General features: G+C 40.3%; 1 protein-coding gene and 1 non-coding gene across 2 annotated transcripts in view; one reads left to right on the top strand and one right to left on the bottom strand.

Annotated features, from left to right (window-relative positions):
• Ap1s3 (adaptor related protein complex 1 subunit sigma 3) overlaps positions 1 to 19,492 on the top strand; it is a 53,807-nt gene that overhangs the window by 12,502 nt on the left and 21,813 nt on the right. The gene's annotated exons all lie outside the window — the stretch shown is intronic.
• On the bottom strand, positions 8,161 to 8,232 carry Trnaa-agc. Its single transcript has one exon. It is a non-coding gene; the product is annotated as a tRNA-Ala (tRNA).

The following is a 19,492-nucleotide window of genomic DNA, read 5'->3' as shown; positions in this document are numbered from 1 at the left end:
ATTGATTGTTTGTTTTACTGAGAAGAAGCTTTTTAGTTTGAATCCATCCCATTTATTCATTCTTGATTTTATATTTTGCATTTTAGGAGTCTTGGTTAAGGAAGTTGGGGCCTCATCTGACATGATAAAGATTTGGGCCTACTTTTTCCTCTATTAGTTGCAGGGTCTCTGGACTAATTCCTAGGTCTTTGATCCACTTTGGGTTTTGTGCTTGGTGAGATAAAGGGATTTATTTTCATTTTGCTGCATATGGATTTCCAGTTCTCCCAGCACCATTTGTTGAAGAGGCTATCTTTTTTCCACTGTATGTTTTTGGCACCTTTGTCTAGTATGAGATTTCTTAATCTTACTCCTTCTAACTAAAGTTTTTTAAATCAGTTGACCAATATTTTCTCAATTTTCTCCTCTTCCTCCTAGCCTCTGATAAACACTATTCCACCTTTCTTATTCTATGACTTCATCATTTTAGTTTCCACAGATAGATGAGGTCCCCTGGCATTTGTCTTTCTGTGCTTGGTTAATTTCATTTAACATAACATCTTCCAGGTACATATTGCTGCAATGACAGAATCCCCCCCCACCACCCTTCTCCTTCTCTAGGGACTGAATCCAGGACACTGTACCACTAAACCCAGCCCAAGCCCTTGTTAAATTTTATTTTGAGATGGCCTCACTAAGTTGCTTCTGAGGCTGGCCTTGAACTTATGATCCTCCTACCTCAGCTTCCTAAGTAGCTGGGATTACAGGTTTCTGTTGCTGGGCCCAGCTCTCCTTTTCAAATGATTTTTTCGATGATTTTCCAACGTGCATGTATACCACGTTTTCTTTAGACATCCATTGATGGACACTTAGGTGATTTTGTATTTGGGGCATTGTGAAGAACACTGCAGCAATCTCTTCACTACACCAATTTCCTTTCCCTGGGAAAGGATATATACCCAGTGGTGGGATTGCTGGGTCATGCAGTGGTTGTATTTTGAATATTTTTTTTCATAATGGTTGTGATTATTTATATTCCTACCAATAGTGTATAAGGGATCCTTTTCTTCGAATCTTTGCTAAAAACATTTCTTACTTTTTGTCTTTTTGATAGTAGGTCTTTATAACAGGTGTAAAGTGATTTCTCCTTGTGATTTTAACTTGTGTTTCCATGGTGACAAATGATGTTGAGCATTTTTTTCCCATATACTTGTTATCTATTTATTTGTCTTCTTTTGATAAATGTCCAAGTACTTTTCCCATTTTTCAATTTGGATATTTGTTTTCCTGCTATTGAATTGCTTGGGTTTCTTATATATGTTAGATTTTAACCTCTTCTCATGTGTATGGTTTGAAAGTATTTTCTCCCATTTCATGGGTCATGTCTTTATTCTCTTGATTGTTTATTTTGCTGGTGCAGAAGCTTTTTAGTTGGATGGAATAGGGGAGCTGATTTTGCCAGCAGCCTAAGAGACCATCAATAGAGAAGAAGAGCATTGGCTGGGCAAGATGGCTGGGCTGAAGAGAAGGACCCAGGTTCTGTACTCCTTACCAGGTCACTCAGCCAACCCAGGACCTGTCCTTGACTATCAAGTGAGGAGAACTTGTGCCTGAGATATAATCTTAAAAATCCTTTCTGGCTCTTACAATCTGTTACAAGAAAAGAATAACATGCCTCTCCAAACCTAATGTATGTGATTTTCCAAATGCTTCCGTATCACAAGCAAGGCTGGCACCACATAAAACTGATCATTTCTGTATCCTTGTGTTGCTGCTGCTCAGGGGCTTGGCTGGTCCAGTGCAGCTTGCTGTGGGGTTTCCATGTCTGAAGCGGGCACGAAATTTCTGTGCCAACACAGAGTGCACCTAGCTGTGTATGGAGGCTGTGCCTCATTCACAAACATTTGCATGTGTCTAGGTGCCACGGTAAGCACAGTTTTGGCTTCAGGAGGTGAAGTGTCAAAGCATAGCTCTACCATTTTGCTTTAGGTACACACTTATTGACTATCAGAACTGGAGATTATTAGAACAAAGTTAACAAATTTGATCATGCTTCTGGGCCTATGGGAGGGAAAGCATCTGTGAATAGAGTAGCTCCTATGCAGTTCTCAACAGTGGGCCTATGGAATATCGAAAATGAAGATGTGGTCAAGGGTAAATTTTGAGGGGGTCCTGAAAAGATGTTACAGATTTACAGATTTGGATTAGTAAGGATCATGTTTCAGATTGCAGGGATGGGGTGGGGGTGGGGGACAGTGGCAGAAGCCAGAGCTGGGGCAGTGACATAGGTTCTTGCAAGATGTTTCAGAGGGCTGCAAACAGGGTGGTCTGGCCTGTATGGGAATGAGTTTATAAGACACTCTCCAACCCCACCACTACCACCAAAGAGAAAGAGAGAGAGAGAGAGACAGACAGACAAACACACACAAACACACACACACACACACACCCTGGAAATCTTGACTCAGGATGAAGCAAAATCATTTTGTGGATGTGGATTGACAGAGGAAACTTTCTTGTCATTTGTCTGAAGGGAGGTCCAGATAACTTGACATGTTTTTTTTTGTGTGTGTTTGTTTTTGTTTTTTTCTATTTCAGAATCTCCATTTCATAGGTCTGGAACATAGGTACTGCTTGGGACAAATACCTGAAATAAATCTCTGCCCTCCTGTGGTTTTCTGGATGGTAGGGATCATATATTCGTGAATAGATGTTACTGACTTGAAGTTCCAAGTGGAGTTTAAGATTTTATGTTCCGGGCTGGGGATGTGGCTCAAGCAGTAGTGCGCTCGCCTGGCATGCGAGCGGCCCGGGTTCGATCCTCAGCACCACATACAAACAAAGATGCTGTGTCTGCCGAAAACTAAAAAATAAATATTAAAAAATTCTCTCTCTCTCTCTCTTTAAAAAAAAAAGATTTTATGTTCCTTTTCTGTTACATTAGATAAGTTAAGCAATCCCACCCATATCTCAGAAGAACTGAAGCCATCTTTGCCTAGTTTCTGTGCCAACACAGAGTGCACCTAGCTGTGCATGGAGGCCATTTTAAAAGAAAATTAAGGCAGTAAATAACACATGGTACACAGCAGTGTGTTAGTCCATGCCTATTTAAGAATTATTATTATTATTATTATCATTATTATTATTATTATTATTGTTATTATTATTATTTTGTGGGGTTGGGGATTGAACCTAGAGCCTTCTGCATGTAGGGCAAGCACTTTATCAAATGAGCTATCTCCCCAGCCCAAGAATTAATGTTTTAAAACATAACGGACTGAAAGTGAAGACTTCAACTCTGGTGCCTATATAAAGCATTTGAGAAAAGACCTTTATCCTCTGCAAGATAAATAACTTTTAAGTCTGAGAAAAAAAAATTGGGATGTACAGGGAATTGAACCCAGGGGCACCTTACCAGTGAATTATATCCTGAGCCTTTTTTATTTTTTATTTTAAGAGGGACATGCTGAGCTGGTGAGGGTCTTGCTAAGTTGCTTAGGCTGACTGTCAACTTGTGATCTTCCCCTGCCTCAGCCTCTGGAATCACTGGGATTACAGGAGTGTTCCACTGTGCCTGGCTTAAGAGAAAAACTTTTTAAACCTTGCATACTGGGCTTGTCTAACTTATTAGTAAATTGATAACAAAAGTGTCTTTTAAATCATGATAATAATTTTTGAAGAAACTAGCTCAGCAAACATGCCAATAGGATTTGCATTAGAGTAATCTTATGCATATGTATCAGTTTAAGGGTCAAAACCTTGATATTTTAAAGGCTTATTCTAAATCTTTCCAACAAGAGTTACATTAAGTAGAATAAATAAGAAGATAAACAGGTACCTTGTTTACCTGGAGTGAAGACAGATGCAACAGCCATGAGTTAGACCAACTAGTTGGTCCTCTAATTCCCCCCCCCCACTGCTAAGTTTTGCTATTCTGATTTTGAGCTGTTCCAAGAAATCTGATTGTCATCTAGCTTCCCAAGAACATGGTCCTCCAGGGAGATTCAAACACATGTACCAACATGACAATTATGTTCAACAATAAAAATGACCTACTGCATGCAGCCCTGGTGCAGGGCACTTTAAGATGTATTAAGTTGTTTAATCTGCATACCTAGGCAATGTATCATATATTGAAGCCCCCCGCCCCCAAAATTAAGTTGTTGACACTTAAAAGAATTTCTTGAAATAATCAAAATACAGCTGGCTTGGTATTGAATACAGGTTGCACATTATAGCTTTATTAAAAATGCCCAAGGCCCGAGGACCATCTGGAAGGAAAATGGGTATCTACAGATTTCCTGAAAGATGAAAAGGCCCAAAAATTTCAGATTTTCAAAGTTGTTTTTCTCTTAGAAGTCTTTAAGAACCGCTGGCTACTTTGAAGATGACATTATTTAATGGTGATACAGTTAAGTCTTGTTCACGGCCAAATAGCCTGACACATTTTAAGTCACACTGACGTGGCTCCAGGGCTAATTATTTGATGTCGAGCCAGGCCTCATGCTCAAATCCCCAAACAAGATTCCTTTCTACCCTTCTGACATGATGCCATGGAAGGTGGGCAGCACTGTCTACCTGGAGTATTCCAGCTCCCTACACACACATAGCAAAGCCAGCATGAAACCACACCCAGTGCTGGCCCATGTGGGGGTCATAGCCCTCGGCCACGTGCAGATAGACTCTACCCCTTCAATTGTGAACACTTGTTTGTTTGATTGTTTTTGGAAATCGCACCTGCTAAATAGTCAAATTGCATGAACTTTTTTTTTTTAAGGGACAATGTAACAGATGTTTTCAGGTCCCTTTTGCTAGAAATAATCATTTTTTACGTTACTCAGTATAGAAAAGCACACTATTTTCTCACTTCTTTCCCTTGCCAAATAGTTTTAAATAGTTATTTTAAAATTCAGAAATCTAACCTAATTTTAGCAATGTGTAGCTACAGAATCAACCACAGTCATTGGCACCCATAAATAATTATAACAGTTGGCAGAAAAACTGACATTTAATTATAAATCTTTCAAGGGTGCTACAAAAATACCATTTCAAGATGCCTTGTAAAGAAAAGGAAGTCCTACTCTGTGATTATCTATTATTTCACAGTTAAATAAATTTTAACTGTTAAAAGATAATTTTACAGTTAAAAGATAATTTTATGTCTTTTTTTTTTTTTTTGGTCATTTTCACTCAAGGTTCTAAATTTTTAGCTTTCATAGCCAAAATTCTAGTACAGAATATAATTCTAAATTAAAAATATATAGCATTAATGTTGTAGTCGAGTGTAATGGCACATTCCTACTATCAGGTCTTTGGGAGGCCAAGGCAGGAGGATTGCAAGTTTGGGGCCAGCCTGGGCAATTAGCAAGATCCTGTCTCAAAGTGAAAAGCGCTGGGGGTGGAGCTCGTTGGTAGAGTCCTTGCATAGCATGCACAAGGCCCTGGGTTCACGCTCCAGGAACACACACACACACACACACACACCCACACCCGTGTTCACAAATCCTTCCAATTGTCTTCTTTTCCCAGCACTCTAAATAGACCACTGCTGCCAACATACATTCCTTCAGCTATTCATCTGTAACCACTTTCTGGGTGTCACTCCAGCTGCGTGTACTAAGACTATGCCACAGTGATGCTGAGTGCACCATTTCTTCTACAGAGGGCTGATCTCACTCCCTGTGAAGTACTTGATTTAATTGCCAGCTGTGGCTCTGAGCCTAGCCATTTGTAAATAAGCTGTAGCATGTCCACACTGATGTTAGGTTCCTACATAAGCAGACTCAGAGACATAAGTTGGTAACTAGCAATTCCAGTCCCACTGCACATGCCTCAGGCTGCACCCGGTTGGTGGGAGGGATGGTGCATGGATGGTAGGTAGACCTCAGGCTTTAGAGTCAGGCAGGGCAGAGATGGAGCCCCTCTGCCACTTCTTTGCCTATGAGTTCAGTCATCCGCACAGGAACTGAGGGACACCCATCCAAAGACTCTGAACTCTTCACTGTTTTCTCTTTTCTTTCTTCCTTTCCGTCCCCCCCCACCTCTCTCTTGTCCTAGGGATCAAACCCAGGGCTTTATGCATGTAAGGCAGGCACTCCAGCAACTGAGCAATATCCCCAGGCCTTGATTAGTTTTTGACAAGTGATCAATTGAAGTAACTTTTTCTTTTTCCTGAATGCATAGAGTTGGAAGGAATAATCATCTCCTATCATAGAGTTTATCATCAAATACTCTGCATTCCTCATTTTAACTAATTAATCCAACTGGTAATAAAGTTCTTTCTGATAATATTGTGTTTTTTTTTTTTGAGAATTTTTTAATATTTATTTATTTTTTTTAGTTTTTGGCAGACACAACATCTTTGTATGTGGTGCTGAGGATCGAACCCGGGCCGCTCGCATGCCAGGCAGGCGCGCTACCGCTTGAGCCACATCCCCAGCCCATAATATTGTGTTTTGTGGAATGCAAAATAATGTTTGCCTAAGAATGGTCTGTATGCTTGAATATTTGCTGTGGAATTAAAAAAATATTTAGAATTCTTAGGTGACAAGGACCCATCGTCTTGATTTTTCATAGAGTGTTTACATATTAGTTTGCATGCACAAACTCATTTTATCAGTTAGTACCACAGTCCTCAGGAACCAGAAGATGGTTTGTAAACTTAGGAGGGAAGGTGATTTCTACCTTGAGAGTTGGGTCAGACCCTAAAGAATCATTACTTGGGTCTGCCTGGAATTAATTAACTCCGTCTCTCAGATTTCCTTGGACTGGATCCATAATCAACCACGGTTGGTTGGCTTCTTCTGGAATTAGCTCCTCGGGACTCTTCCTCCCAAAGAAAATATATCATGGGGCAGAGGACCAAGACTTTACAAGCAAGGGGAATTGATAGCCACATCCTTAGTGCCATAGTAAAAAATACTCAAAGGGTTTCTGCTTGGTTTATGAAACACTAATATTTATTTTCAGAGTCAGTGGTATTATTTTACTAACTCTATCAACCCTATTGGTGAAATGAATTAAATAGAGGTCAAATACTAAATCACATTCATTTAAAATAAAAATTGGGTCTTTGTTCTTATTAGTAGCCTACAATCTCCTGTACCATCTTAGAGATCATGTGATATTTTGTAGTTTCATGTACAAGCCTCCTTTTGATTGAAGTATAACTAATAGTTTCTATATTTGAAACAGGAGAATGTTTTGCAAATAGTGCATGTTTACATGATCAGCAAGAGTTTGGTTTGTGAAGCTGGGTAGGGTCCTTGGAAAATGAGTCTCATGGATATGCTTCAGATCATTTTGGCCGGGAGGGCCAGGGATGGTTTAAATAGTACCTTTCAAGTATATTTGGTTTCAGAATTAAGTGGCATCTAGCGTGCAGAGAGACAAGGGCATCTGTGAACTAGATGTGGTGGGACAGAAAAGGAAAGGCAGTGATGACCACTTCCCACCGTTAACAGAAAATAAGGCTCAGAATGAGAGTCACCTAGTGATGCCCCTGTCACCACAGCTTCTCCCTAGTAGTTTTTCTCTAACTTGCTAGTACCGTCTTCCTCTCAGTCACAGAAGGTCTGGGCTTCTCAGGCTTGGAAACCCCAGGCCAACTTCATTTCTTGAAGCCTTAGGCATGTGAGAAAATAAAGAGGTGTCCAAATAAATATTGTGGCACATTTTAAAGTCTGTTGCTTAACAAGTTGAGGCATATATCATGCATAAAAAAACAGGTACTTCATTTTGCCTTTTGCAAAAAGTTTTAAGGATTTACAAAAATGTTGTGGGCTCACTGTGCATGCTGGGAGGTTGGCTTAGTAATGGAACACATGTTTGTAGACACGTGGAGAATGTCTCTGTCTTTGGGCTTCCTTGAGCTTTCTCTAGGACAGCCTCTATAATGCCATAGTTCTGAATATGAGACCCTTTGTGGCTCTGAGGTCCATCTTTTGGAAAGTGTTTTAGGGAAGGGATGCAGGGCTGTGTCAAAGTGGATTTAGTTCTCTTGTATCCTCAAAGCAGGACTACAGTTGGTAAAAACATTTTGAGTTGGGGATATTTTGCTAGCCTGCCTGGCATCTAAGCTGTTTTCCCATTTATATAGCTGCGTGGTGAGTTACTTCACTTCTCAGAGCCTCTGATACCTCTTTTATTTATTTATATATATATAATTTTTTTTTTTTTTTTTGGTGGTGCTGGGGATTTAACCCAGGGCTTTGTGCATGCTAGGCAAGTGCTCTACCACTGAGCTACACCCCCAGCCCTATTACCTTGTCTTAAAAGATGAAAAATAACAGTTATATCATAATTATAATCATTGTTCATGTGTTTTTTGGATACAGGTATCAAAACCCTTAGCACATCACTGACATGTAATAAATAATGTTCCAAATAATGCACAATAGCAATGTGTTATTTTTGTTTGCTGTACTATTCTTCCTTTCCCAATATCTACTTCCTTTCTTATTCTTTGGCTTATACAGAAAATGCAGACCCATGAGAAGACTGCATGTTTACATCTCTAGGCAAAAATTTTAATAGACAGACTTTGGAAGTCATAGAAAAAATTGCTCATTGAGGTTTTGTAATATGCAAGCTCCATGGAAACCCATGAAGCTCCCCAGACTCTAATGGAGCTGCTCAGATTTTACTTTTGTCTCTTTGTAATTAACTTTTGTTTCTAAAATTTTTATGATTAAAAAAAAATCCCCCAAACTTGAAAACCACTCCTCTAAGGGCAGTGGATAGGAAGGAGCCACATCCGCTGTTCCTTCCTTACAAAGACTCACATGCATGTATGCAGATGGGGAAGACTTTGGCCAATAAATGTGATATTTTGTAATCTGTGGTATTTGGTTTCTAAGAAATATGGAAAAAATGATTTATGACCAAGAACCCCTCTCCATATTCTATTCTTTTCAAGAATGCAGGGTTACCGCTGCCTGTGGGTAGACGTCTAGTGTCAGGTAGTTAGAGTTGAAAGGAACCTTGGACATTGTGTCAAGTTCATTCCCCCAAGATGCCAGTCACCTTGCGTAATCACACAGAAATGGGTCTTGGCAGAATCCAAGCTGTTGAGCATTTCTTGTGCCAGCATGCCCTGTTGCTTTCTAAGGTGATTATTTTACTGGCTCAGTGGTAAATAGGCAGAAAACAAGCAGGCCTTAAACCACTTAGCCCCCCAAAATACCAAGTCACATATTCTGATTTTCTACCCCTTATGTCCAAGAGGCCCCAAAGCATAAACCCAAGCCCTGAGTAACCATTGACCCAAAGCTCCCCCAAGTTTGTAGATGGAAGTATCGGAGATAGGCCCCAAAGAGCCAATGCACAAGGGCAAAGGGCTGAAGCAGGTATGTTTCCAAAGAAGACGTACAAAGGACTGAGTGGCTCATAAAAAGATGCTCCGCATCACGAATCACTAGGGAAACGCAAATCAAAAACACAATGAGATAGCATCTCATACTCATTAGGATGGCTACCGACACAAATGCAGAGAATCTAGATTTGACGAGGACAGGAAACTGGAGCCTGTGCTCTGCTGGTGAGACACGAAGTGGGAAGCACGGTGAGAAACAGCATGGCAGCCTCGAAAAATCAGACAGAGCACTGTCCTAGCATCCAGCAGGACTTGACAGCAGGGACTCTGAGAGGTACTTGTACATCCGTGCCCATGGCAGCCAGCATCATTCACAGTAGACAAGAGGAAGAGTCTAGGTGTCCACTGAAGGAGGAGTGGATGAGCACCCTGAGGCACATGTAATGCGTGCAATGGAGTACTACTGAGCCATAGAAAGGAGGAAATCCCGACCCCTAGAAGAGTGGGGATGAACCTCAACTCTGGGCTCTATGAATGGTGGTGGCTGCACACTGTGGCTGCACCAGTGCCACTAACCTCTATGTGTAAAGATGGCTAGAAGGGCAAATTTTGTATTATGTCTATTTTGTCACAATAAAAACGTAAACATCTGAACAGTTTAAAAAATGGAGTCAAAATGAAAGCATAGTAAAAAGTGAATGTCTTCTTGAATGAGTATTGCCTTGCCGTGAGTGAGTCCACCAGGGTGCAGTCTAATGCCAAAGTGGCCTATTCTAAGGTAGCTAATGAATGCTGAGTTAGTAGGAGTTTTCAGTGCATTGCAAATTATTTGTTGATTAGGTTTTTCTTTTCTTTCTAATGAGATAGTGCGTATTTTCATTTAGGTAGCCATTATTTTGTGTGTTGTTTCAAGAAAGGAAATAACACTGCTTTAGGGGTCCAGGTGCAATCTTAGGCACAGTGTGTTTAGAAAACTACAAGAGAGTGGGGTGGGGTCAGTACCATTTATTTGCCCTCTGTCATGTATTAAGCCACTTAGTCTATAGACTTTCACTGGTGCAGCTGCTTTTTTGCTTTGGTTTGAGGTCAGGATCTCTAGATTCTTGTTCTGCCTCAACAGTTTACTGAGAAATGGGACTTTGGCCAGTGGCTTCTCTCTAGAACTGAGAGACAAAAATCACAAACCCGTAGACTTCACACGTCGAGTGTGAAATAATGACAGTAACATAATAAATACATAAAATGACAGATCATAAGTACCATGAATATCGACAGTGTGGGGTTGGAGAATAAGAGTGGTGCACCCTGGTGGTGATGCATTTATGTAGGGTGTGGGGTAGGCTTTACCGAGAAGAAGAGTTTGAACAGATTTGATGGTGGTGAAAGAGTGACCCATGAAATATTTGGGGAAAGTACTTTGAGCAGAAGACATGTCCCTGAGGTAGGGCATGCCTGTGTGGTTGCAGTAGGGTAAGCCGGAGGAAGAATGGATTGACATTGGAGGCCCTGAGAGGCATGCTGAGTAGGGCTTTTAGGCCATTGTAAGGGTCTGGCTCTCCCTGGAGAGAGTATTTTGAGCAGGAACGGGTCCTTTCTATGACCAAAATATATCTAGCTCTTTCATTAATAGCAGATTGAAAGAAGCAGTGGTTGGAAGTAGTTGTTATCATTTTACTAAATGTGATCCACTTAAAATTCCACTAGTCCGCCACAGTTTTTAAAAAAATAAATTGAGTATCTTGAAGGAAATTAATTATTTCTAATGAAATTTAGCTGCCTGAATTGTTTTCTAGCGCATAGTCTAGTGTGCCATAGAGTGTCAGAAATTAGGCATCATTTAGGTCTGCCGTAAGAAAAGATGAGATATTTAAAATTAGGAATTAGACATCCTACAAATTTCTAATGAAAAGGTTATTAAAAAGAGCTCTTCTGCAGTGTTCCGGGTGACCTATTGACTGACGAAAGTGACCCTCTTCCCCTTCTGCAGATCAAATTTCTATTACTTAGGCTATGATTTAAAAATCTGTCCAGAGGGAGGGGACCGCACAGAGACAACAGAGGGCAGACAGGGGGAGGGGTCGTGCAGGGAGGGGGGTGGTGGGGTCGAGTGGTANGGAGGACTGGGAGAGGGATTGCAAAGGGAGGAGGTGTGTTGGGGTCAGGGGGTGAGGGTGGGGGTCTGAACAAGGAGGACAGAGGGAGGACAGTGGTGGGGTCTACATTGAGAGGACAGGGAGGACTCAGCGGGGCGGCCTGCGCAGGGAGAGGACCCAGCAGCGCTGCTCTGCCTAGCTGCCTGGGGCCCCCAGGGTCGTGTTGGCTGGCAGCTGCCAACAATCCCAATAGCAAGACTGGGCTGTCTGAACCCTGGGAGCCCCATCTTAGCCATGCCGGTTTCCTGTGCTCTGGGGTCTTACTTATGAACCACTGTGGGGAAGAATTTATGTAAACTATCCATTCACTCGGATTAAGGGGGTGCTCGCTCGCAGGTTCTGGGCAAAGCCACAGTTCCTCGGTGGAGCGGTAAGCGAAGTGTGCTGGGTGAGGCCGCTGCCTCTAACTGCCTGGCCTGCGGGGAAGCCCAGTTCTTCCATTCCTGGGTTGGAGTAGATACTGTATTCTTTGTTATGCAGCAATCTTAGCTCACATTTTTTAAAAATTATGTCAGCAAACCTGAATTACTATGGAAAATGTGGGAAAAACACACACGTAAAAAGGGAGGTTAAAAAAAAAAAAACCTAGCCAGACCCCTGTAATCCCAGCTGCTGGGGAGACTAAGGCAGGAGGATGGCGAGTTCAAAGCCAGCCTCAGCAAAAGCAAGGCACTATGCAACTCAGTGAGACCCTGTCTCTAAATAAAATACAAAATAGGGCTGGGGGTGTGGTTCAGTGGTCCTTGAGTTCAATTCCCGGTACCTCGCCGTCCCCCTCCCCCCCCCCCCANTTCAATTCGGTCCTCGCCCGATCCCCTCACCCCCCCCCCCTAAAAAAAAAAACAGCAAAAAATATGAGAGAACTGTGGCAATGTTCTATGCTATTTTTTTTTTTTCTTGATATGTTGTAAAAGTAAACATGAATGATATTTCAAGTTTTTGGAGCCCCCAAAAGAAAGTTAAGTCTTAATCACATCTCCCTACATACATGTGTGTATATTCATATTCATATTCATATTCATATATATATACATGATAAATACATATTGTAAATACTGAAGGCATAAGGGCAACTCTGGCAGTAAGGAAAGGGGAGAATCTGGTTTATTTTACATATAGGTAAAATGATATAAAATATATAAAATTTTAAATAAAAATGATATAAAGATAATCCTTTGTTTATATCAAAACCTGAACTGTGACCATCAGTCTCTGGTGGCATGAATTTGCATTTGCTGGCGGGCACTGGGAGGTGTTCTTTGGGCTTAGCACTGTCAATAACGAAGGCATGTGGTTACTTACTCAGTTGGAACCGGTCTAGTTTCTTTTTAACTTGGCAGCCATGCCTGCTAGAGAGCTATGTGGTTTCTCTAGTGCTTGAATCAAGTCTAGCTTTCTTTTCTTTTTGCTAGAGGCCAGAGGTTTGACATTCTTTTTGGTTCTCTGTGTGATTTGGTATAATCTCTACTTAATAGAGAGTGAACTCTCTTGCACCATTTTGATTCTGTCCTTGTCCAATCAGCATTAGAAGTGGAAGTTTCTGGTATACTCAGACTGGTGAAGGCACCAAATGTATTGAGATTAAATCTCAGAATCATTATTTGCAAAAGTTCTGAAAAAAACATAGCCAAATTACGTATAATACAATGGTTAAAAAGTATAATAGGAAAAAGAAAACCCAACTCACTGAGATTTCAAAGCAAAACAGTTGAAAGTCCACCTTCGAAAATGCCATTGATTTTCAAATTGCACTTTTTACAAAGCACAAGAAGTTAGATATGGTTCCGCAAAGGCAGCAGAACACAACAGACACTAGTATGGCAATATGTAAATCAATGGATGTGTAACTGATGTAATTCTGCAATCTGTATATGGGGTAAAAATGGGAGCTCATAACCCACTTGAATCAAAGTGTGAAATATGATATATCAAGAACTATGTAATGTTTTGAACAGCCAACAATAAAAAATTTAAAAAAAAAAAAAAAGATATGGTTCCGCACCACAAGGAGGCTTTAGGAAGCACAAAGGTGACAGCTGTACCTTCTTTCTCGCAATCCTCTCACTCTATTTCTGTTAGAGAAAAGATTTTTCTACCAATGTAAAGCCTGTTTAGTTATCTAATCATCTCACAGGAAGTAGTGGCTCCTTGGTAGGGTAATTTTTTCCAAGTTCAGGTTCCTCGTTCTCATTTGTACAAGAAGAGATAAGGGCCCATGTTTGATCTAGTTAAACGACTTAGATGATGACTTCAGATATGTTTTTCTGCTAGCAAAAAGTTGCCTATTCAGCCAACTTTGCTCAGAACTTTCCCCACCCATCTGATTGTCTCTTCTGTGATATATGTAATAGTCATGACTTGGAGTGATTCAGTGCTAAAGTCATTATTGTTTTGAGTTGAATTTAGTTCTTTTATCTTAATCTCTGTAAGCATAGGACATTTTGGTGTCTCCTAGTTGTTTTTATGATTGGTGCAGAAACCTTTTGTATTGGATGGGGCAAAGGAGTTTTAAAATCTGTCATTATTGTAAAGATGATTCAATATCATATTTTATTTAAAAGTGGTTGAGGCCAGCCTAATTGGAGCCACTTTATTTATTTATTAATTTTAAAAAATTTCCCCCAAAAGGCCACATTGCACAGCTATTGAGAGAGTGAGCTTTGGAGTTAAATGCCTAACTCTGGAAACTTCTAGCTGATCAACCTGAAGTAAAGTGCTTACATTTTTTGAGCTCCAGTTTCCTAATTAATCAAAGGTGATAATAATAATATTGACCACTTTCAGCTTGGGAGAAGATTAAATAAAGTATTACATGTGAAATGCTTGGCATGGTGGCTGGCATCCATATGCTCAGAACCTTTCAACTGTCAACTATTATAGTATCTCTCTGATATTAGCAAAGGATTGATCTAGTTATAATTGCTTGCATAAATGGGAAAAATAAAGAGAAGTCAGAGTTTTAGCTTTTTTGTGGGGGGGGGGGACAAGCAAAAGTGTTCTAAGGTACTGAATATTCTTGTTCCTGCTAGTTCCTCACCACTAACTATAATGTTAGCTCTAGATTTTGTACAGATTCTTTATCACATTGAGGACATTTCCTCCTATTCCTAATGTGCTAAGAGGGTTAATGTGCATGGGTGTTGGATTTTGCCAAATGCTCTTTCCATATCTTTTGATATGACCATGCAATTTTTATTCTTTAGCCCTTTGATATAATAGGATGCATTAATTGATTTTAAAATTTGAACTAGCCTTGCATACCTGGAATAAATCCCACTGGTCTTGGTGCATAATTCTCTTGTATATTATTACATATGATTTGCTAATATTTTGTTGAGTATTTTTACATCTACATTCATAAGGAGATTTCTGTAGTTTTAAGCCACGATGGCTTGCTTCATGCCAGCTCTGTTGTCCTAATAAATGTCCTTTTATTTCGTGAGTCTAGGAATGAGTGATTATTTCATTTTGAAATACCTCACTGTGGTAGATACTGAATAAATATTTGCTAAGTTGAATGGAATCTACTGACTTTATCTATGGAATGTAGATGATTTGGTTTTGTGAAGTTGAATTGTAATGATGGAGAAAACAATGATGATGGTTTTTAGGAATGAAAAAAAGAAGACATAAAATTGTCTTGTCCTTTCAGTATATCCACCCTAACAGTATATTTGACCTTTTTTCTTCTTTTCTGGTAAATGTTATCGTACAATAGAGGCTGATGGATAACAGACAATTTTATGAGGAATTTTCTTCATAGAGGTAACTAAGTTTTACATCTAGGTGGCCTCTGGCTAGTTCTCAGCAGTTAATGTTTAATGTGTGGATTACTCTGAGCTGGCACATAATCAGCATATTTCAATGTGTTGTTTTGCATCATTCTATTTGTTCCCCCCTTCAACCAACTTCCTCAACTTGCCTCCTTCACAGAACACTTCACCTGTTACAAGCAGAGAGTTCTGCCACCAGATGGTGTGCAAGGACTGGGAAAAGAACTGAAATACACCCATCAATGTGGTCTCTTTCCTATATTTGGTTTTGTGACAAAGGTCTGAGGTTGTGCAGATTTTAATTATTCACATGTATTTTCTTTTGCAACAGAAACCTAGGCTAGAAATCTTGAGGGGGGCAAAACTTGTAAAATTTGGTGAAAAAACATTAACAGAAGAAACTTGTCCCAGGACAGATTTTATAATAATATTAGGAGGCGATGGGGAAGTAAGATTCTGGGGTCAGAGGGTCGCCTCCTCATATGGGTCGTTTTCAAAACCACAAAAGAGAGAAATCTTGTGATCCTAGTAAAGCTGCCGAATGCTGGCGCGGTGAGTCTCCCTGGTCATCTGGTTGAGCAGGCTGCAGTGAGGCCTGCAGCCCAAAGCAGCTTGTGGACAAGCTCACTCACAGTGCTTTGTTGAGCTTGAATGATGCATTCTTGGTTATTATAACAATTAACTGCTGACATTAGAGCAATCCCAACACTTCACATGAACATCCAGATTTCAGGTTTCCTAGACACCGGGCAACAGTGTCTTATTGTTTTTTTCTTAGCAACACCTGTGGCTGAGTTGTGGCTGCCACTTTCTCTTGAACATGTGCTTTGCAGAGGCTGTTGTCTCTTCCACCCTCTATTTTATTACTTGAATCTTTACTCACATTTAATATGTTACCTGTCTCTGCCCAACCCACGAAAGGCATTTGAACATGTGACCTCTTCTCCTTTCATAGCTGATGACATGGGGCCAGGAGAGGGGGACTGACCATTATTCAGTGCCTCACCTGTCTTCTAAGTCCCCCTCCCTCTGGGCTGCTTCTGTGCATGGGAACTGGAGGGACAGAGCAGTAATTCACCATGAAGGAGTGATGCAGTTCAAGTCCACAATCAGCAGGGAAGGTAAACACTAAAAATAAAATTTAAAAAATAGCTGCTGTTAATTATAGAAAAGACAGTAAAAAAAATGTATAAACATAAGTTAAAAAATGGGGAACCTGAAAGTAAGCACCTTGCACAGGATGATTAAATACATGATCAGAAGGCCATTGTTCAACAGGCATAAGGAAGAAAAGCACTGTGAGTGATTCATCTGCCAGCTTGGGCTGTTTCTGGGAGAGGTGATTAATGAGAAGAGGTGACTGAATAAGGTAGCAGTCAGCCAGAAGTTGGGTGGTTTGCTCTCAGGGAATCTCAGAAGGCCTTCATGGAGACCTGTGAGATGCAGTCATGGACTCTTCCCATCAGGATATGGGAACTGTTAGTGAAAACAGTGAGGGGATGATAACAGTATGATTCCAAAGGGGGAAGGGAGAGTGGTTTCGTTGACCTCAATGATAGTGAGTGGGAGGGGCCAACTCCTGGATGATACACTAGTGACTAGTGATTTACTAGAGTGCTTCACGCCAGATTCTGCACAAGAGCTTAGTGTGTATAATGTCATTTCATCCTCTGATTGTCAAAATCTTCCCATCTAACATCCCAACTACTCTACTGCTCACCTACCCCTGGCCGAGGATGTGGCTTTGTCTATTAATAAATGCTCAGCATGTCCTGAGCCATACCTAGATGACCTAGGGATAACTACAGTGTAGCACACCTTGGACCCAACCAGAAACACCATGTTGGTTGGACTGACATGTAACAAATCTGAAAGAACTAAAATATTAATTTGTAGCATAAGGCAAGTGGGTTTCAGAGGGTCACTCTGTTAGTCAGATTTTTATCACTATGACCAAAATAACTGTTGACAAGAACACCTTGAGGAGGGAAAATTTATTTTGGGCTCATGATTTTAGTAGTCTCATCTCATCATTGGCACACACTGTTGTTCTGGACCTGAAATAAGGCATGACATCTTGGCACAAGGGCATGGCTGGGGGAAGCTGCTCAGCTTGTGGTAGATGGGAAGCAGAAAGGAGAAAGAGAGGGAGCAGCCAGGGACAAGGTATAGTCCTCAAGGATACCCTCCCCTGGTGACCCACTTCCTCATGTCCTATCTACCTACAGTTACCACCCACGCTGTAATAGTCCTTTCAAATTATGAATTCATCAAATGGATTAATCCACCAAAATGGATTATTCCACTGATTAGGTTATAGCTCTTATAATTTAATCATCCCGCTTCTGAACATTGCTGCTTGTCTCAATCTTTTGGGGGATAACTTAGATTCAGACCATAACAGATAGTAACCCCAGTGGTGAGTTTATGATGCCCAATAAAATCCTAAGCTTTATAAGGAAAGCTATTTTAAGAAAAGTGTAGTGTTCTATAACCCTTATCAAAAACTCAAGGTGATTTTTTTTTACCCTGAATATTTATCCAAGACTAGTTGACATTTCTCAAAATTCAATAGTTCCTCCAATATCTGAGTCCCTGTTATGAGCAAGGAATGAAGTTATGCAGGAAGAAACACAAAATGATAAGGGAATTAAGAAACCCAGGATAGGAAAAGAAGCTTAAGAGGTGAGACTTCTTTAATCCAAAGGCGAAGGATGAGGGGCACACAAAGTCACTTATTAAAACATGAAGGAGAGTCACAGAATCAGCAAAAACTTCTAACAGTCCTCTCTTTAAAAAATTGTGTTAGGTGGGAAAGTGCAATGGGGAGCTTTGGCCAAAGGGTCCAAAGTTTCAGTGAGGACAAATAGTTTCTGCCAATAATATAGACAGCATGGCCCTGTAATTAGGAATAATGTAGTGTATGCTTTTCTTCTTAAGACAGTAGATGAGAAGTGTTCTCAGTACACACACACACATACACACAGGATAACTAGGGTGATGTTAGTTAGCTTGTGGTAATCATTTCACAAAGTATACATATATCAAAACATCACATTTTATGCCACATGTATACAATTTTTATTCATCACTTATACCTCAACCATGCAGGAAAAAAAAAAAAAACTGTATTAGGAATACAAGAATTCAGGCCAAATGTTATTTGCCTTGAAGTAAAATCAAGACATATACTAAAATGTACTACTCTACCTGGAATCTCCTTATTCCATGAGCTGGTACAGGTTGAAAAATAAAACTACATCAGAAAAAATCAAATGTTAGTGCAGACCGAATAGTTTAGAACAATTAATGTATTTAAGTGTTTGCCTTCTAAACTTGTGCATTTTCTCTGGGGAAGGAGAGGGGATGACAACATCCAGAATAAGGTTTATCAATAGATATTCCACCCCCCTAATTTATTCTTTTTAAAATTACCTTTTATTTTGTAACCCAAGTACATGCTCATGCACATAGTTTCCAAAGTCAGTCAAATAATTTGTGATGAAAATAGCACCCCCTGTTGGTTTCTAGGCTTTTCTCTCAGAGGCAACTAATTTAAATAATTACAACCTTTTCTTTTGCTGTTTATCTCTATATTTCTAAGTAATATGCTGTGCTGGCTGTTAGTACACTATCTCCTGACTTCCCGTTAGGGTAACTGAGCATTCCTTCTCTTCCATTCACCCCTCCCTCACCCAACACACACACACACACACACACACCACCCCACACTTTCTCTCTTCAACATAGCCTTAAGAACCATGATCATGATTTATTTCTTGTATCATTTTTTCCTAGATTGATAATCTCGTTTTTTCCACTTGCCTAGTTTTCTGTTTATCTGTCACTATTTTTTCTCCAATGCACTGGCAGATCTTTCAGATGCCTATCAATACTTTTCAACTATACAGAACATCCCCTTCCTTTTTTGCCTTCGCTCTGGATGCTTCCTCCCCCACCCTCCCCTTCCCTCTACAGGGATTGCTTTCTTGGCCAAGCACCACATCACATCATTCTCACCTTCCCTTGCACCACACTTTCACTTTGGATTTCTGGTGCCCAAGAGAATAGACACTCTTGCATTTACTCCTTCCTTTTCTGGGGGACATCCTCCAATTGTTTCTTAAGAAATATTGGAGGTAGCACCATATGACCTAGCTACACCACTCCCCCAAATTAAAGTCATCATGCTACAGAGATATGTACATACCCATGTTTAAATCAGCACTATTCACAATAGCCAAACTATGGAACAAGGCTAGGTGTCCATCAAG

Source organism: Marmota marmota, unplaced genomic scaffold (assembly GCF_001458135.2).
Source record: "Marmota marmota marmota unplaced genomic scaffold, marMar, whole genome shotgun sequence".
Lineage (NCBI taxonomy): Eukaryota > Metazoa > Chordata > Mammalia > Rodentia > Sciuridae > Marmota > Marmota marmota.
This window is presented reverse-complemented; position numbering and strand designations above follow the sequence as displayed.